This window comes from Dendrobates tinctorius, unplaced genomic scaffold, assembly GCF_039654945.1.
Source record: "Dendrobates tinctorius isolate UK_male_01 unplaced genomic scaffold, ASM3965494v1 ptg000184l, whole genome shotgun sequence".
Classification (NCBI taxonomy): Eukaryota; Metazoa; Chordata; class Amphibia; order Anura; family Dendrobatidae; genus Dendrobates; species Dendrobates tinctorius.
In genome coordinates this window covers 18,165,559-18,181,804 of record NW_027361851.1, presented here as the reverse complement: position 1 = coordinate 18,181,804, position 16,246 = coordinate 18,165,559, and the positions used below count along the sequence as shown (strand labels likewise).

General features: G+C 36.3%; 3 non-coding genes across 3 annotated transcripts; all 3 read left to right on the top strand.

The window, feature by feature from the left end:
- The first annotated feature begins 7,123 nt into the window (after positions 1-7,123).
- TRNAF-GAA (transfer RNA phenylalanine (anticodon GAA)) lies at positions 7,124-7,196 on the top strand. The gene has a single exon. It is a non-coding gene; the product is annotated as a tRNA-Phe (tRNA).
- Positions 7,197-13,061: 5,865 nt separating this feature from the next.
- TRNAF-GAA (transfer RNA phenylalanine (anticodon GAA)) lies at positions 13,062-13,134 on the top strand. Its single transcript has one exon. It is a non-coding gene; the product is annotated as a tRNA-Phe (tRNA).
- Positions 13,135-15,067: 1,933 nt separating this feature from the next.
- TRNAL-CAA (transfer RNA leucine (anticodon CAA)) lies at positions 15,068-15,140 on the top strand. The gene has a single exon. It is a non-coding gene; the product is annotated as a tRNA-Leu (tRNA).
- Positions 15,141-16,246: the final 1,106 nt, after the last annotated feature.

Genomic DNA, 16,246 nt, shown 5'->3' with positions numbered 1-16,246 from the left:
AGTAGCGGCTGCCACTCTTCATCCATCTGGCACTTATCCTTCTCCTAGCTCAAGGGGTAGTCAATCACCAAGGGGTAGTCACTCATGAGAAGGGCATACTGACTTTCTGGTATAATGTCTCCACCCCAAGAGTAACATATCAATTTGACTACTGTCTCACAATAAGAATGTCCAGGCCCCATGGCACAGTTTCATATCAGGTTTAATACACAATTCATCTGTGTCACTACTGCTGAAATAGGGGAAGGTTCAAACTGGGAGGATTAGTCTCTTGTTGGGTGGCACACTGGTGAAAGTGACTGGAGACATCAACCAGCCCAGGCCCTACAGCGAAGGGACAAATGGGGAATAAGCCTATTAAGTCGCATGACCCTGTCCAAAGCCCATTTTAAGGGTCAGAGTGGCCTTCCAGATTCAATACTCCCTGTCACTGCCACTCACTGCCCCAAGGAGGGATGCATAGTTCTGTACCTTACTATTGACAACCCTTCAGAGTATGAGCAAGGGTTATATGTACTAGGCTCAAGTACTAAACTTGGGAGGGAAAATGGTGACACAAAAGGTAAATTTTGGCTAAGAAGCATAGATACCAGTGGGGGCACACAGGGAGCACCTGACAAATTCAAAGTCGAGAACGAGACAATAGTTGTGTTTAAACCCACCATCCCCGCAAATAAGAATGCAAAGCGGATAAACTATTTATACAATAATCAACAACGGTTTATAAAATACACTGGGGATGCCATGAAGGCAATTATTGACCCATTAAGTTTGCAAAAGTTATTTTATGTCCTTTGATCATATTTTCTTTAATTCTATGCTGCATAGTGCCATGCCTTAAGAAAATGATGATGAAAACTATGGAAACCACAGTGATGACCATGCATGCCGATTTTGAAGATCCCCTGTATGAAAGATGTCCCAATGAAAACATGCAAGCACCACCTCCGGAATATGCCTGCTTGAAGCAAGCCAATGAGGGAAAGTCCAGGATCTGACTTCCTCCTGTGCAAAGTCCGTTAGGAGGGGGTCCATCTACTAGAGATGGGTCGTCTCGTATATACGGTGAAGATTAGTTAGTTAGGTTCCAGCATTGTTGAGATAGGTAGGCCGGGAGGACAGATCGATAGGTTCGACGAGATTAGGATTTTGATTTTGCATATCTCCAAAGGAGGGACTGTTAAGGGAAGAATATATGGCACATGAATATATACAAGAATCAAAACTGTATCACTATATGGACGCTTTGCTGGATATTGGGATCATGTTGCTTTAAGATACTTCTGATTTTCTTATATTTTCTTATATTTTCTTAGAGTTGTTTCTGTATGGTATCATTCACCTAAGCTTCACCAAATATTGAATAAACTGGGTGGACCAGGGTAAGCCAAACTAGAAAACAATACTTGTGTATATAAGTATTGTTTAGCAAAGTGGGAGCAGTAAACGGTAACCCAGAAGTATACATAATGATTGTGTAGCGACCTGAGAAAAGCAAATAGTAACTGGAAATATGTCCATGATGTAACTGATGATGTAGCTCAAATTCTGTTATAAAAGCTGTACACGTTTGATTAAAGACAGAGAAGAATCATACTGACACGATACCCTCTTGTCTTGTGTATTCTTTCCTCGAGTATACGTATACCTTGTGCCAAAGCTACAATTCGGCCACAGACAATAAAGACGGGTCGCACCTTAGTGTGACAGAATCATCACTTGCAATGCTGGATGGTTCAGAGTGAAAACACCTATAGGCTGACAATAGTAATTGCAGGTGTTGATTAACTCATTGTGCAAAATAATTTCTAAAATGTGGTCACTTTGGGAGGTTTTCTGCTGTTTTGGTACTCTGCAAATTTCATCTGCAAGGTATTCCTGCAAATTCTGCATTGCAAAACCCAAATAGGGCTTTTCCTTTCAAATCCCTGCTGTGTGGCCAAACAGTAGTTTCTGAAGAAATGTGGTGCATCACCGCATTTGTGAGAAATCTAACATTTCTAATATCCAAACAAAATAAATGGAGGTTTAAAAATTAATGCAGACGAAAAGTACGCATATAAAAAATGTTATTTATTGACTTTTTTGGGGTGGTGTGACAAGTTTTTAATCACAAGGAATGGTAACATTTCTGCTGACTAGCATGGAAGGAGTTAAGTTCCAATTGCATATCGAAGCGGTCTAAGGCGAGCGGTCTAATACCGAGCGGTCTAAGGCGCTGCGTTCAGGTCGCAGTCTACCCTCGAGGCGTGGGTTCAAATCCCACTTCTGACATCAACTTTTAATTTCAAGAAACTTTATCTTCATTTATTGATTAGATGAGGTCAAACAAAACTTAGTAATGTGGTTTTGAAAAATTTCCTGAGAGTCTTTGGAGTGAATCTGAATTTGTCCTCTCAAAAAAGAACTCTAGGAACATCAAACAGATTTTTTGTGCATATGTCTGTTGTTCTTTTGGCACTAGAAAAATCCTTTGGACAGTCAATGAGGAGGGACTATTTCACCTCTTTGTGTTCTCTGTCCCTATTAGGGTAGGGAATCAACCTTCTACAGTGCTGTCATGAAATATATCTAGAAACGGATTTGCTGGTAAGTCTACTTTCATAGTTTTCACCTCATACATCAATAGACCATAACGATACTTAATAAACAAAAACTTAACAAGTAGGTAATCATAGTTTAAAAAATGTGAAATGCCCATGTCATTCTGACATGTTTCAGCACATTTTGGGACAAATGGTCTCACTTTTAACAATCAATAAAATATTTTCTCTAAATTTTTGTCTCTTTTTTGCTCCAATTGTTTGCATCTCATAAAAAATAAAACTTGATGTAACATTATGCATGCAAATTGTGTTTTATGAGCGACCATGACCTATTCTAGAAGCACAGGGTCAGAATTATAATGGTGCATGGAGACAAACTGAAAATGTAAAAATTCAATGGCAAAATTGCTGTCTTTTTCTACTCATTCACAAATAGTTAATGAATGTTATTAAATATGTACAGCAAAATGGAAGGCGTTTCAAATAGAAATCATGCTTCAAAAAACAGTCAAATGAAAAATTATAATATATCCCTCCAGGTGTGACACTTGACATTTGCAGAGTGTCAAACCCCCCAGAAAATGTATAGATATGGCAGAAATAGCTCAGTTGAGAGAGCGTTAGACTGAAGATCTAAAGGTCCCTGGTCCAATCCCGGGTTTTGGCAAAATGCTTTTTCTTCACCGTTTACATTTTAAGGAGATATTAAACAAAGCACATGGACTGATCATGATCAAAAGGCCTAAAAATCTTAACTATCTACAGAAAACAAAATGTTAAAAATTTGAGAAACGGTAACTTTTTCCTTTTGAACACATGAATGTTTTTTAGTAATTTTTCCTCTATTTTGTTTTATTTCAGATTGACTTAGCTGTAAGAGGATTAAAAGGTAACCTGATAGCTGAAACAGACAGCACTTATCAGACACTAGCTGAATGATTATAGTCAGCTTGTTTGACTTTGAAACACTGAGGCATTACTGAGACAAATGTCCTTAAAAAATATGCTGTTGACAAAGTCAAAAAGGCAAAAAACACAAGCTGAACACAGGTCCGTCATCTTTAATTTGAAATATAGGAGGTTTCTACTTTAATGGTGAGACAAAGCATCTACATATTTGACATTGCTCCAGTGAGTAGAGCCCACTTAAAAATGTATGGGTTGCTTGTCTCTGCAAGCAAAAGCTGGGCACTAAACTGGCATACTTGCAATGCTGGATGGTTCAGAGTGAAAACACCTATAGGCTGACAATAGTAATTGCAGGTGTTGATTGACTCATTGTGCAAAATAATTTCTAAAATGTGGTCACTTTGGGAGGTTTTCTGCTGTTTTGGTACTCTGCAAATTTCATCTGCAAGGTATTCCTGCAAAATCTGCATTGCAAAACCCAAATAGGGCTTTTCCTTTCAAAGCCCTGCTGTGTGGCCAAACAGTAGTTTCTGAAGAAATGAGGTGCATCACCGCATTTGTGAGAAATCTAACATTTCTAATATCCAAACAAAATAAATGGAGGTTTAAAAATTAATGCAGACGAAAAGTACGCATATAAAAAATGTTATTTATTGACTTTTTTGGGGTGGTGTGACAAGTTTTTAATCACAAGGAATGGTAACATTTCTGCTGACTAGCATGGAAGGAGTTAAGTTCCAATTGCATATCGAAGCGGTTTAAGGCGAGCCGTCTAATACCGAGCGGTCTAAGGCGCTGCGTTCAGGTCGCAGTCTACCCTGGAGGCGTGGGTTCAAATCCCACCTCTGACATCAACATTTAATTTGAAGAAACTTTATCTTCATTTATTGATTAGATGAGGTCAAACAAAACTTAGTAATGTGGTTTTGAAAAATTTCCTGAGAGTCTTTGGAGTGAATCTGAATTTGTCCTCTCAAAAAAGAACTCTAGGAACATCAAACAGATTTTTTGTGCATATGTCTGTTGTTCTTTTGGCACTAGAAAAATCCTTTGGACAGTCAATGAGGAGGGACTATTTCACCTCTTTGTGTTCTCTGTCCCTATTAGGGTAGGGAATCAACCTTCTACAGTGCTGTCATGAAATATATCTAGAAACGGATTTGCTGGTAAGTCTACTTTCATAGTTTTCACCTCATACATCAATAGACCATAACGATACTTAATAAACAAAAACTTAACAAGTAGGTAATCATAGTTTAAAAAATGTGAAATGCCCATGTCCTTCTGACATGTTTCAGCACATTTTGGGACAAATGGTCTCACTTTTAACATTAACAATCAATAAAATATTTTCTCTAAATTTTTGTCTCTTTTTTGCTCCAATTGTTTGCATCTCATAAAAAATAAAACTTGATGTAACATTATGCATGCAAATTGTGTTTTATGTGCGACCATGACCTATTCTAGAAGCACAGGGTCAGAATTATACTGGTGCATGGAGACAAACTGAAAATGTAAAAATTCAATGGCAAAATTGCTGTCTTTTTCTACTCATTCACAAATAGTTAATGAATGTTATTAAATATGTACAGCAAAATGGAAGGCGTTTCAAATAGAAATCATGCTTCAAAAAACAGTCAAATGAAAAATTATAATATATCCCTCCAGGTGTGACACTTGACATTTGCAGAGTGTCAAACCCCCCAGAAAATGTATAGATATGGCCGAAATAGCTCAGTTGGGAGAGCGTTAGACTGAAGATCTAAAGGTCCCGGGTTTCGGCAAAATGCTTTTTCTTCACCGTTTACATTTTAAAGAGATATTAAACAAAGCACATGGACTGATCATGATCAAAAGGCCTAAAAATCTTAACTATCTACAGAAAACAAAATGTTAAAAATTTGAGAAACGGTAACTTTTTCCTTTTGAACACATGAATGTTTTTTAGCAATTTTTCCTCTATTTTGTTATATTTCAGATTGACTTAGCTGTAAGAGGATTAAAAGGTAACCTGATAGCTGAAACAGACAGCACTTATCAGACACTAGCTGAATGATTATAGTCAGCTTGTTTGACTTTGAAACACTGAGGCATTACTGAGACAAATGTCCTTAAAAAATATGCTGTGGACAAAGTCAAAAAGGCAAAAAACACAAGCTCCACACAGGTCCGTCATCTTTAATTTGAAATATAGGAGGTTTCTACTTTAATGGTGAGACAAAGCATCTACATATTTGACATTGCTCCAGTGAGTAGAGCCCACTTAAAAATGTATGGGTTGCTTGTCTCTGCAAGCAAAAGCTGGGCACTAAACTGGCATGCTTGCAATGCTGGATGGTTCAGAGTGAAAACACCTATAGGCTGACAATAGTAATTGCAGGTGTTGATTAACTCATTGTGCAAAATAATTTCTAAAATGTGGTCACTTTGGGAGGTTTTCTGCTGTTTTGGTACTCTGCAAATTTCATCTGCAAGGTATTCCTGCAAAATCTGCATTGCAAAACCCAAATAGGGCTCTTCCTTTCAAAGCCCTGCTGTGTGGCCAAACAGTAGTTTCTGAAGAAATGTGGTGCATCACCGCATTTGTGAGAAATCTAACATTTCTAATATCCAAACAAAATAAATGGAGGTTTAAAAATTAATGCAGACGAAAAGTACGCATATAAAAAATGTTATTTATTGACTTTTTTGGGGTGGTGTGACAAGTTTTTAATCACAAGAAATGGTAACATTTCTGCTGACTAGCATGGAAGGAGTTAAGTTCCAATTGCATATCGAAGTCAGGATGGCTGAGCGGTCTATGGCGCTGTGTTCAGGTCGCAGTCTCCCATTTATTGATTAGATGAGGTCAAACAAAACTTAGTAATGTGGTTTTGAAAAATTTCCTGAGTCTTTGGAGTGAATCTGAATTTGTCCTCTCAAAAAAGAACTCTAGGAACATCAAACAGATTTTTTGTGCATATGTCTGTTGTTCTTTTGGCACTAGAAAAATCCTTTGGACAGTCAATGAGGAGGGACTATTTCACCTCTTTGTGTTCTCTGTCCCTATTAGGGTAGGGAATCAACCTTCTAGAGTGCTGTCATGAAATATATCTAGAAACGGATTTGCTGGTAAGTCTACTTTCATAGTTTTCACCTCATACATCAATAGACCATAACGATACTTAATAAACAAAAACTTAACAAGTAGGTAATCATAGTTTAAAAAATGTGAAATGCCCATGTCATTCTGACATGTTTCAGCACATTTTGGGACAAATGGTCTCACTTTTAACATTAACAATCAATAAAATATTTTCTCTAAATTTTTGTCTCTTTTTTGCTCCAATTGTTTGCATCTCATAAAAAATAAAACTTGATGTAACATTATGCATGCAAATTGTGTTTTATGTGCGACCATGACCTATTCTAGAAGCACAGGGTCAGAATTATACTGGTGCATGAAGACAAACTGAAAATGTAAAAATTCAATGGCAAAATTGCTGTCTTTTTCTACTCATTCACAAATAGTTAATGAATGTTATTAAATATGTACAGCAAAATGGAAGGCGTTTCAAATAGAAATCATGCTTCAAAAAACAGTCAAATGAAAAATTATAATATATCCCTCCAGGTGTGACACTTGACATTTGCAGAGTGTCAAACCCCCCAGAAAATGTATAGATATGGCCGAAATAGCTCAGTTGGGAGAGCGTTAGACTGAAGATCTAAAGGTCCCTGGTCCAATCCCGGGTTTTGGCAAAATGCTTTTTCTTCACCGTTTACATTTTAAGGAGATATTAAACAAAGCACATGGACTGATCATGATCAAAAGGCCTAAAAATCTTAACTATCTACAGAAAACAAAATGTTAAAAATTTGAGAAACAGTAACTTTTTCCTTTTGAACACATGAATGTTTTTTAGTAATTTTTCCTCTATTTTGTTTTATTTCAGATTGACTTAGCTGTAAGAGGATTAAACGGTAACCTGATAGCTGAAACAGACAGCACTTATCAGACACTAGCTGAATGATTATTGTCAGCTTGTTTTACTTTGAAACACTGAGGCATTACTGAGACAAATGTCCTTAAAAAATATGCTGTGGACAAAGTCAAAAAGGCAAAAAACACAAGCTCCACACAGGTCCGTCATCTTTAATTTGAAATATAGGAGGTTTCTACTTTAATGGTGAGACAAAGCATCTACATATTTGACATTGCTCCAGTGAGTAGAGCCCACTTAAAAATGTATGGGTTGCTTGTCTCTGCAAGCAAAAGCTGGGCACTAAACTGGCATGCTTGCAATGTTGGATGGTTCAGAGTGAAAACACCTATAGGCTGACAATAGTAATTGCAGGTGTTGATTAACTCATTGTGCAAAATAATTTCTAAAATGTGGTCACTTTGGGAGGTTTTCTGCTGTTTTGGTACTCTGCAAATTTCATCTGCAAGGTATTCCTGCAAAATCTGCATTGCAAAACCCAAATAGGGCTCTTACTTTCAAATCCCTGCTGTGTGGCCAAACAGTAGTTTCTGAAGAAATGTGGTGCATCACCGCATTTGTGAGAAATCTAACATTTCTAATATCCAAACAAAATAAATGGAGGTTTAAAAATTAATGCAGACGAAAAGTACGCATATAAAAAATGTTATTTATTGACTTTTTTGGGGTGGTGTGACAAGTTTTTAATCACAAGAAATGGTAACATTTCTGCTGACTAGCATGGAAGGAGTTAAGTTCCAATTGCATATCCAAGTCAGGATGGCCGAGTGGTCTAAGGCGCTGTGTTCAGGTCGCAGTCTCCCATTTATTGATTAGATGAGGTCAAACAAAACTTAGTAATGTGGTTTTGAAAAATTTCCTGAGTCTTTGGAGTGAATCTGAATTTGTCCTCTCAAAAAAGAACTCTAGGAACATCAAACATATTTTTTGTGCATATGTCTGTTGTTCTTTTGGCACTAGAAAAATCCTTTGGACAGTCAATGAGGAGGGACTATTTCACCTCTTTGTGTTCTCTGTCCCTATTAGGGTAGGGAATCAACCTTCTACAGTGCTGTCATGAAATATATCTAGAAACGGATTTGCTGGTAAGTCTACTTTCATAGTTTTCACCTCATACATCAATAGACCATAACGATACTTAATAAACAAAAACTTAACAAGTAGGTAATCATAGTTTAAAAAATGTGAAATGCCCATGTCATTCTGACATGTTTCAGCACATTTTGGGACAAATGGTCTCACTTTTAACATTAACAATCAATAAAATATTTTCTCTAAATTTTTGTCTCTTTTTTGCTCCAATTGTTTGCATCTCATAAAAAATAAAACTTGATGTAACATTATGCATGCAAATTGTGTTTTATGTGCGACCATGACCTATTCTAGAAGCACAGGGTCAGAATTATACTGGTGCATGGAGACAAACTGAAAATGTAAAAATTCAATGGCAAAATTGCTGTCTTTTTCTACTCATTCACAAATAGTTAATGAATGTTATTAAATATGTACAGCAAAATGGAAGGCGTTTCAAATAGAAATCATGCTTCAAAAAACAGTCAAATGAAAAATTATAATATATCCCTCCAGGTGTGACACTTGACATTTGCAGAGTGTCAAACCCCCCAGAAAATGTATAGATATGGTAGAAATAGCTCAGTTGGGAGAGAGTTAGACTGAAAATCTAAAGGTCCCGGGTTTCGGCAAAATGCTTTTTCTTCACCGTTTACATTTTAAAGAGATATTAAACAAAGCACATGGACTGATCATGATCAAAAGGCCTAAAAATCTTAACTATCTACAGAAAACAAAATGTTAAAAATTTGAGAAACGGTAACTTTTTCCTTTTGAACACATGAATGTTTTTTAGTAATTTTTCCTCTATTTTGTTTTATTTCAGATTGACTTAGCTGTAAGAGGATTAAAAGGTAACCTGATAGCTGAAACAGACAGCACTTTTCAGACACTAGCTGAATGATTATAGTCAGCTTGTTTGACTTTGAAACACTGAGGCATTACTGAGACAAATGTCCTTAAAAAATATGCTGTGGACAAAGTCAAAAAGGCAAAAAACACAAGTCCGTCATCTTTAATTTGAAATATAGGAGGTTTCTACTTTAATGGTGAGACAAAGCATCTACATATTTGACATTGCTCCAGTGAGTAGAGCCCACTTAAAAATGTATGGGTTGCTTGTCTCTGCAAGCAAAAGCTGGGCACTAAACTGGCATACTTGCAATGCTGGATGGTTCAGAGTGAAAACACCTATAGGCTGACAATAGTAATTGCAGGTGTTGATTAACTCATTGTGCAAAATAATTTCTAAAATGTGGTCACTTTGGGAGGTTTTCTGCTGTTTTGGTACTCTGCAAATTTCATCTGCAAGGTATTCCTGCAAAATCTGCATTGCAAAACCCAAATAGGGCTCTTCCTTTCAAAGCCCTGCTGTGTGGCCAAACAGTAGTTTCTGAAGAAATGTGGTGCATCACCGCATTTGTGAGAAATCTAACATTTCTAATATCCAAACAAAATAAATGGAGGTTTAAAAATTAATGCAGACGAAAAGTACGCATATAAAAAATGTTATTTATTGACTTTTTTGGGGTGGTGTGACAAGTTTTTAATCACAAGAAATGGTAACATTTCTGCTGACTAGCATGGAAGGAGTTAAGTTCCAATTGCATATTGAAGTCAGGATGGCCGAGCGGTCTAAGGCGCTGCGTTCAGGTCGCAGTCTCACCTGGAGGCGTGGGTTCAAATCCTACTTCTGACATCAACATTTAATTTCAAGAAACTTTATCTTCATTTATTGATTAGATGAGGTCAAACAAAACTTAGTAATGTGGTTTTGAAAAATTTCCTGAGAGTCTTTGGAGTGAATCTGAATTTGTCCCCTCAAAAAAGAACTCTAGGAACATCAAACAGATTTTTTGTGCATATGTCTGTTGTTCTTTTGGCACTAGAAAAATCCTTTGGACAGTCAATGAGGAGGGACTATTTCACCTCTTTGTGTTCTCTGTCCCTATTAGGGTAGGGAATCAACCTTCTACAGTGCTGTCATGAAATATATCTAGAAACGGATTTGCTGCTAAGTCTACTTTCATAGTTTTCACCTCATACATCAATAGACCATAACGATACTTAATAAACAAAAACTTAACAAGTAGGTAATCATAGTTTAAAAAATGTGAAATGCCCATGTCATTCTGACATGTTTCAGCACATTTTGGGACAAATGGTCTCACTTTTAACAATCAATAAAATATTTTCTCTAAATTTTTGTCTCTTTTTTGCTCCAATTGTTTGCATCTCATAAAAAATAAAACTTGATGTAACATTATGCATGCAAATTGTGTTTTATGTGCGACCATGACCTATTCTAGAAGCACAGGGTCAGAATTATACTGGTGCATGGAGACAAACTGAAAATGTAAAAATTCAATGGCAAAATTGCTGTCTTTTTCTACTCATTCACAAATAGTTAATGAATGTTATTAAATATGTACAGCAAAATGGAAGGCGTTTCAAATAGAAATCATGCTTCAAAAAACAGTCAAATGAAAAATTATAATATATCCCTCCAAGGTGTGACACTTGACATTTGCAGAGTGTCAAACCCCCCAGAAAATGTATAGATATGGCAGAAATAGCTCAGTTGGGAGAGAGTTAGACTGAAGATCTAAAGGTCCCTGGACCCATCCCGGGTTTCGGCAAAATGTTTTTTCTTCACCGTTTACATTTTAAGGAGATATTAAACAAAGCACATGGACTGATCATGATCAAAAGGCCTAAAAATCTTAACTATCTACAGAAAACAAAATGTTAAAAATTTGAGAAACGGTAACTTTTTCCTTTTGAACACATGAATGTTTTTTAGTAATTTTTCCTCTATTTTGTTTTATTTCAGATTGACTTAGCTGTAAGAGGATTAAAAGGTAACCTGATAGCTGAAACAGACAGCACTTATCAGACACTAGCTGAATGATTATAGTCAGCTTGTTTGACTTTGAAACACTGAGGCATTACTGAGACAAATGTCCTTAAAAAATATGCTGTGGACAAAGTCAAAAAGGCAAAAAACACAAGCTGAACACAGGTCCGTCATCTTTAATTTGAAATATAGGAGGTTTCTACTTTAATGGTGAGACAAAGCATCTACATATTTGACATTGCTCCAGTGAGTAGAGCCCACTTAAAAATGTATGGGTTGCTTGTCTCTGCAAGCAAAAGCTGGGCACTAAACTGGCATACTTGCAATGCTGGATGGTTCAGAGTGAAAACACCTATAGGCTGACAATAGTAATTGCAGGTGTTGATTAACTCATTGTGCAAAATAATTTCTAAAATGTGGTCACTTTGGGAGGTTTTCTGCTGTTTTGGTACTCTGCAAATTTCATCTGCAAGGTATTCCTGCAAAATCTGCATTGCAAAACCCAAATAGGGCTCTTCCTTTCAAAGCCCTGCTGTGTGGCCAAACAGTAGTTTCTGAAGAAATGTGGTGCATCACCGCATTTGTGAGAAATCTAACATTTCTAATATCCAAACAAAATAAATGGAGGTTTAAAAATTAATGCAGACGAAAAGTACGCATATAAAAAATGTTATTTATTGACTTTTTTGGGGTGGTGTGACAAGTTTTTAATCACAAGGAATGGTAACATTTCTGCTGACTAGCATGGAAGGAGTTAAGTTCCAATTGCATATTGAAGTCAAGATGGCTGAGTGGTCTAAGGCGCTGCGTTTAGGTTGCAGTTTCCCCTGGAGGCATGGGTTCAAATCCCACTTCTGACATCAACATTTAATTTCAAGAAACTTTATCTTCATGTAATGTGGTTTTGAAAAATTTCCTGAGAGTCTTTGGAGTGAATCTGAATTTGTCCTCTCAAAAAAGAACTCTAGGAACATCAAACAGATTTTTTGTGCATATGTCTGTTGTTCTTTTGGCACTAGAAAAATTCTTTGGACAGTCAATGAGGAGGGACTATTTCACCTCTTTGTGTTCTCTGTCCCTATTAGGGTAGGGAATCAACCTTCTACAGTGCTGTCATGAAATATATCTAGAAACGGATTTGCTGGTAAGTCTACTTTCATAGTTTTCTCCTCATACATCAATAGACTATAACGATATTTAATAAACAAAAACTTAACAAGTAGGTAATCATAGTTTAAAAAATGTGAAATGCCCATGTCATTCTGACATGTTTCAGCACATTTTGGGACAAATGGTCTCACTTTTAACAATCAATAAAATATTTTCTCTAAATTTTTGTCTCTTTTTTGCTCCAATTGTTTGCATCTCATAAAAAATAAAACTTGATGTAACATTATGCATGCAAATTGTGTTTTATGTGCGACCATGACCTATTCTAGAAGCACAGGGTCAGAATTATACTGGTGCATGGAGACAAACTGAAAATGTAAAAATTCAATGGCAAAATTGCTGTCTTTTTCTACTCATTCACAAATAGTTAATGAATGTTATTAAATATGTACAGCAAAATGGAAGGCGTTTCAAATAGAAATCATGCTTCAAAAAACAGTCAAATGAAAAATTATAATATATCCCTCCAGGTGTGACACTTGACATTTGCAGAGTGTCAAACCCCCCAGAAAATGTATAGATATGGCCGAAATAGCTCAGTTGGGAGAGCGTTAGACTGAAGATCTAAAGGTCCCTGGTCCAATCCCGGGTTTCGGCAAAATGCTTTTTCTTCACCGTTTACATTTTAAGGAGATATTAAACAAAGCACATGGACTGATCATGATCAAAAGGCCTAAAAATCTTAACTATCTACAGAAAACAAAATGTTAAAAATTTGAGAAACGGTAACTTTTTCCTTTTGAACACATGAATGTTTTTTAGTAATTTTTCCTCTATTTTGTTTTATTTCAGATTGACTTAGCTGTAAGAGGATTAAAAGGTAACCTGATAGCTGAAACAGACAGCACTTATCAGACACTAGCTGAATGATTATAGTCAGCTTGTTTGACTTTGAAACACTGAGGCATTACTGAGACAAATGTCCTTAAAAAATATGCTGTGGACAAAGTCAAAAAGGCAAAAAACACAAGTCCGTCATCTTTAATTTGAAATATAGGAGGTTTCTACTTTAATGGTGAGACAAAGCATCTACATATTTGACATTGCTCCAGTGAGTAGAGCCCACTTAAAAATGTATGGGTTGCTTGTCTCTGCAAGCAAAAGCTGGGCACTAAACTGGCATACTTGCAATGCTGGATGGTTCAGAGTGAAAACACCTATAGGCTGACAATAGTAATTGCAGGTGTTGATTAACTCATTGTGCAAAATAATTTCTAAAATGTGGTCACTTTGGGAGGTTTTCTGCTGTTTTGGTACTCTGCAAATTTCATCTGCAAGGTATTCCTGCAAAATCTGCATTGCAAAACCCAAATAGGGCTCTTCCTTTCAAAGCCCTGCTGTGTGGCCAAACAGTAGTTTCTGAAGAAATGTGGTGCATCACCGCATTTGTGAGAAATCTAACATTTCTAATATCCAAACAAAATAAATGGAGGTTTAAAAATTAATGCAGACGAAAAGTACGCATATAAAAAATGTTATTTATTGACTTTTTTGGGGTGGTGTGACAAGTTTTTAATCACAAGGAATGGTAACATTTCTGCTGACTAGCATGGAAGGAGTTAAGTTAAAATTGCATATCGAAGTCAGGATGGCTGAGCGGTCTAAGGCGCTGCGTTCAGGTCGCAGTCTCCTCTGGAGTTGTGGGTTCAAATCCCACTTCTGACATCAACATTTAATTTCAAGAAACTTTATCTTCATTTATTGATTAGATGAGGTCAAACAAAACTTAGTAATGTGGTTTTGAAAAATTTCCTGAGAGTCTTTGGAGTGAATCTGAATTTGTCCCCTCAAAAAAGAACTCTAGGAACATCAAACAGATTTTTTGTGCATATGTCTGTTGTTCTTTTGGCACTAGAAAAATCCTTTGGACAGTCAATGAGGAGGGACTATTTCACCTCTTTGTGTTCTCTGTCCCTATTAGGGTAGGGAATCAACCTTCTACAGTGCTGTCATGAAATATATCTAGAAACGGATTTGCTGGTAAGTCTACTTTCATAGTTTTCACCTCATACATCAATAGACCATAACGATACTTAATAAACAAAAACTTAACAAGTAGGTAATCATAGTTTAAAAAATGTGAAATGCCCATGTCATTCTGACATGTTTCAGCACATTTTGGGACAAATGGTCTCACTTTTAACAATCAATAAAATATTTTCTCTAAATTTTTGTCTCTTTTTTGCTCCAATTGTTTGCATCTCATAAAAAATAAAACTTGATGTAACATTATGCATGCAAATTGTGTTTTATGTGCGACCATGACCTATTCTAGAAGCACAGGGTCAGAATTATACTGGTGCATGGAGACAAACTGAAAATGTAAAAATTCAATGGCAAAATTGCTGTCTTTTTCTACTCATTCACAAATAGTTAATGAATGTTATTAAATATGTACAGCAAAATGGAAGGCGTTTCAAATAGAAATCATGCTTCAAAAAACAGTCAAATGAAAAATTATAATATATCCCTCCAGGTGTGACACTTGACATTTGCAGAGTGTCAAACCCCCCAGAAAAGGTATAGATATGGCAGAAATAGCTCAGTTGGGAGAGCGTTAGACTCAAGATCTAAAGGTCCCTGGTCCAATCCCGGGTTTCGGCAAAATGCTTTTTATTCACCGTTTACATTTTAAGGAGATATTAAACAAAGCACATGGGCTGATCATGATCAAAAGGCCTAAAAATCTTAACTATCTACAGAAAACAAAATGTTAAAAATTTGAGAAACGGTAACTTTTTCCTTTTGAACACATGAATGTTTTTTAGTAATTTTTCCTCTATTTCGTTTTATTTCAGATTGACTTAGCTGTAAGAGGATTAAAAGGTAACCTGATAGCTGAAACAGACAGCACTTATCAGACACTAGCTGAATGATTATAGTCAGCTTGTTTGACTTTGAAACACTGAGGCATTACTGAGACAAATGTCCTTAAAAAATATGCTGTGGACAAAGTCAAAAAGGCAAAAAACACAAGTCCGTCATCTTTAATTTGAAATATAGGAGGTTTCTACTTTAATGGTGAGACAAAGCATCTACATATTTGACATTGCTCCAGTGAGTAGAGCCCACTTAAAAATGTATGGGTTGCTTGTCTCTGCAAGCAAAAGCTGGGCACTAAACTGGCATACTTGCAATGCTGGATGGTTCAGAGTGAAAACACCTATAGGCTGACAATAGTAATTGCAGGTGTTGATTAACTCATTGTGCAAAATAATTTCTAAAATGTGGTCACTTTGGGAGGTTTTCTGCTGTTTTGGTACTCTGCAAATTTCATCTGCAAGGTATTCCTGCAAAATCTGCATTGCAAAACCCAAATAGGGCTCTTCCTTTCAAAGCCCTGCTGTGTGGCCAAACAGTAGTTTCTGAAGAAATGTGGTGCATCACCGCATTTGTGAGAAATCTAACATTTCTAATATCCAAACAAAATAAATGGAGGTTTAAAAATTAATGCAGACGAAAAGTACGCATATAAAAAATGTTATTTATTGACTTTTTTGGGGTGGTGTGACAAGTTTTTAATCACAAGGAATGGTAACATTTCTGCTGACTAGCATGTAAAGAGTTAAGTTCCAATTGCATATCGAAGTCAGGATGGCCGAGCGGTCTCCCCTGGAGGCGTGGGTTCAAATCCCACTTCGGACATCAACATTTAATTTCAAGAAACTTTATCTTCATTTATTGATTAGATGAGGTCAAACAAAACTTAG